Source organism: Syzygium oleosum, unplaced genomic scaffold, assembly GCF_021117445.2.
Source record: "Syzygium oleosum isolate NSW1041296 unplaced genomic scaffold, Sole_v2.1 Sole_v2.10, whole genome shotgun sequence".
NCBI lineage: Eukaryota > Viridiplantae > Streptophyta > Magnoliopsida > Myrtales > Myrtaceae > Syzygium > Syzygium oleosum.
The window spans coordinates 8,957,664-8,961,882 of NW_026607494.1; positions in this window are offsets into that span (position 1 = coordinate 8,957,664).

A 4,219-nucleotide genomic window follows, 5' to 3' on the forward strand; every position below is an offset into this window, starting at 1 on the left:
TGCGTAATTATTGGTGAAGGTTCTACGAAATTGCTTCTGATAGAACTAGAAAATCTTTGTTATAATCAAACAAATGAATTTGCCATGAACTGAATAGATGGACGGTTATATACAGATAGACCACAACCATGCACTATACACAAATTCTGCATTTAGTTAATGTCATCAAACTCATCCACCCATCAACTATTTATTTAGCTAGCAAATCATAGACTCATTACGAACACCGATATAAAATAACCTATTGATTAGACCCATTACAAACTCACTTCATTAACTAGCCGCCGCTGCACAGCCTCCGCTGCTGCAATTGCCGCCGCTGCCATGATCGTGGAGATGAATGTGAGGGAAAATACAACCACCCAGAGCCATGTCCACTCCAGGTGACTTACATGGCCGTTGGTAGCATTGACAAGAGGAAACAACTCTCTTGCCAAGGAGCCGAGAGAATGAATGATCTCTCTAATTTCTGATGCAAGAATGGAAGTTTTAGCTTGATAATTGTGGTGGAGGCTCAATAAAGGGATGGATGAGATCGTCGAAAAGATTAGTTGGGGGTCATCTGTCATTGAAATGTGCAAGTCAACCAATTAACACAAAGTCAAGTCAAGAGAAAGTTAATTGTGTGGACCCACCAAAGGTTCCATCAATGGAAATTATGCTAATATTGTTGTACATATCTTTCACATTTATAAGGATTGACACCTTTCGCAATTTCTAAAGTTGAACATTTTGACAAATTGATTCTCTCTAGCAATCACCTTTAGTATCGTATCGAATCAAAATTAGGGGTGATCGATCAATCCCACCTAGGAACCAAGAACCAGACCGGGAGGATTGGTTCCCAGTTTCTAGGAACTTGGGACTGGACCGACCGGTCTGGTTCGATGAAATTGGTGACTATAACGTTCTCCTTCCAAACAAAAGTACAGTACGGAGCAGAAGAAATCTATATTGGAGAAGCTCTGCTATGCAAAAAGCAAACACCAACAATTGCAAAGTTTAACATAGTGGTGTTCGGCAGCAAAATAGGAAATCAATCAAAAAAGGTTTCAGTCATCGGCATCGAATCAAATAAAACAAGATATTAAAACCCGCATTTGATGCAAACAGCACAACAAAAGTCTATAGAACAAGAAACCGATAGATTCCGTTGAGGAATTACCCAAGGTGCGGGGTCAAGGGGAGACTAGATGAATGACACGCACTGGAGCTAGAAGCTCTGGAATTGCACTAAAGTTCGACAAAATTTGAGGAGACAACGACGACGATAGATGCTAGCTAAGGGTCACACTCACAGAGGCACGATCGAACAGTCTATCTATGAGAGGTGAGACGCGGGAGGGATTAGGGTTGAGCGTGAGCCGCATAAGAGGTGCCGAAATTGAAGAGGCATGAGGCTTGGGTGGAGCATGATCCTCGTCGAATCAAAGAGAGGAGTCTCAAGCGGTAGCGCTCGGGGTCAGCGTTGATTCTGTCGGCTAGATGACACGGTGAGATGAGATAGAGGAATCTAAAGAATAGAGATTACTCATATTAGGGTTTACTTTAGGCTATTCTTTAATAAATTAAAAATTGAAAAAATATAACCGGTCCGGTCCGGTTCCCACTTTGGAACCAGGAGCCGGACCGGTGGCCTCTGGAACAGCCCAGAATCAGCCGGTCCAGGCAGTTCCCGATTCGGATGATTCTTGTTGCACACCCCTAATCAAAATCCTTGTAAGTAAGTAAGGCCTCTGTGTTGAAATTTATTTCTGTTACGGTTAGTGCTATCACTTAGAGAGGGGTGAATAGGTGATTTTATAAAATTGTATGATTTAAACGTGCGGAATAAATATAGTCGAGGTCAACAACTCGTATGATTAATATCAGATGGATGCGTATGACAAATTTGTATATAAGTTGTCGTCAGATGATTGCGTCTGATGACTAAGATGATGTTCTGACGAACTTATTTGACAGATATGTATGCAGTATAATATCAGCAATAATAAATGAAAGTTTAGGGATAGAGAATACTGCATACAGATCTTTATAGTGGTTCGGCTTTATCAAGCCTACGTCTACTCTCCACGCTGGCAGCCTGTTGGCTGTGTTTTACTATTGAATCACCAAACGATTACAAGAGCAGTGCTTCTCAAATGATAGACTACACTATCACGTACACTCTTCACTCAAGTAATTTTCTTTCTAAAGTCACAACATGGAATACAGTAATCACAAGTGTGTAAGATTGATGCTCTATTCAGACTTTGGAATTCTTGATTCAAGTTATTCTCCTTGTACGACATTTACACTCCTTTTATACTCTCCATTTCCAATATATCCGTTGGATAATCTTAAGAGGATTGATCTCCAAATCAAACCATTGGAGAAACATTCCCAAAAGAAAATGCATAACCATTAGAAGAAGAACCATTATCTCCAGATGATTTGATCGCTCGTACAATCAAATCAATGTTTCCATAAGTGTAGTTCTTCGTGTTAAGGAACGATCTTATAATTGCCAATTAGGATATCTTGAAATATTAATATGATTGTCCTGAAAATCTTGCCAAAAATAACACTTATTGAATCTGACGAGGAATTTTGAGTCTGATGACAAAGTCTTTTCATCGACTAAGTCTGATAACTCAGTATTTACCTGCATCAAATAACTTAAGTGTAATTGTGGTCAGAAAAGGATTGTTTTGTCTTTCTTCAAAACTAATTAGGGATTTTCCTCAACATTCTCTCCCTTTTTTATGATGACAAAACTATCCATATACTTTAAAAATATTTATGTGAACAAAATACTCTATTCAAAGGATATGACATTCAAAGCACATAAAGCAGTGTTAATTTCTAATACCAGCATAATATTTCAGCATAACAGTTCATTCTGCCGCTCACGTCAACATTTGCATTCATTATCTGTATAATACTTCTCCCCTTTTTGACATCAGCAGAAAGGATTAGTATCAGATAATAGCATAATCATTAAGAGTTCAATATAAGAGTTCAACAACCAGTTTCGAATCACAGTTCAACATCAAAATGTCAAGTGCACACCAAGTCACAACACATCAAAAACAAGTATCAAACACGAAAACTTTTCTCAGATTATCTTAGAAAAATTATCTCTCCCTTTTTAATGGTGACAAAATTTTCCATACAAATATATAGATTTTGAGATAATTTTAAGAAATATGATCAAACATATAATGTAGCAGATATTCAAGATATTCTATATGAGCAGATATAAGATTTTTAAACTCTGTTCATGAAGAAGATAAGGCACATAATATGATTTGCATTTAAGCGAAGCGCAAAATCTGAACTATAAAATTATGAATCACAGTCTGTCTCTTTTCCTTTGCATTCAATAGTCTGCATATCAAAACATGTCATATCTGCATATTTCTCCCCCTTTTTGTCAACATCACAAAAATATTATGTATCAAGTAATTATAATTAACCAATAAGCACGTATGCATATTTACATTCTCTCCCCCTTTTTGTCATAATCAATAAGCAATAATAATGAAGGGTATCGTGTAGAGAATATACAATAAGCTCATATTCACATACTATCTTCAAAATATATTTGGCATATATTCATCATCTTTCACATATATTCAATATAGCTCATGTTCTGTAGAATCAAATATCATATACATCAACGAACACGGATGCACATAATAAATTTCACAATCTTTTTGTCATAATAAAACGATAACGTAAATAAGAGATTTGTATATGACAAAAAATAAGGGAAATATAAGAAATACTAACCCTGATTATGCAGAACTTATCAAGTTCTAACATACATTACCTTTTCTTGCATAGTAATCAAGAGCGATAGAAATTAAATCAACTTTATCAGGTTTTCCCATGCTTGATCTATGCTCCCCCTCAATTTGATGCCATTTTGAGACGATTCACATTTCTTTTGCATTTTTGACTTTTTGCTCTTCATACCTTTTTGTTTTTCTCCCCCTGTCGTTAAGACAGCTTTTGCGAATAGCTTTCATTTCGGCTTGTGCACGTTGAAGAGAATATTTCCTTTATTTTCTTTGTAGTAGCAACATCCGCAACATAGCTTTTTGAATTTCGAGAAAGAAATTTATTTTCTTCAATCAAGCTCGTCTCGAATTCAATCTGCATAATCTCAACAAACTTTTTGCACAATTTTTTTGTTAAAGATATACTATCTCACGTAATATATAATGCCCTTTCT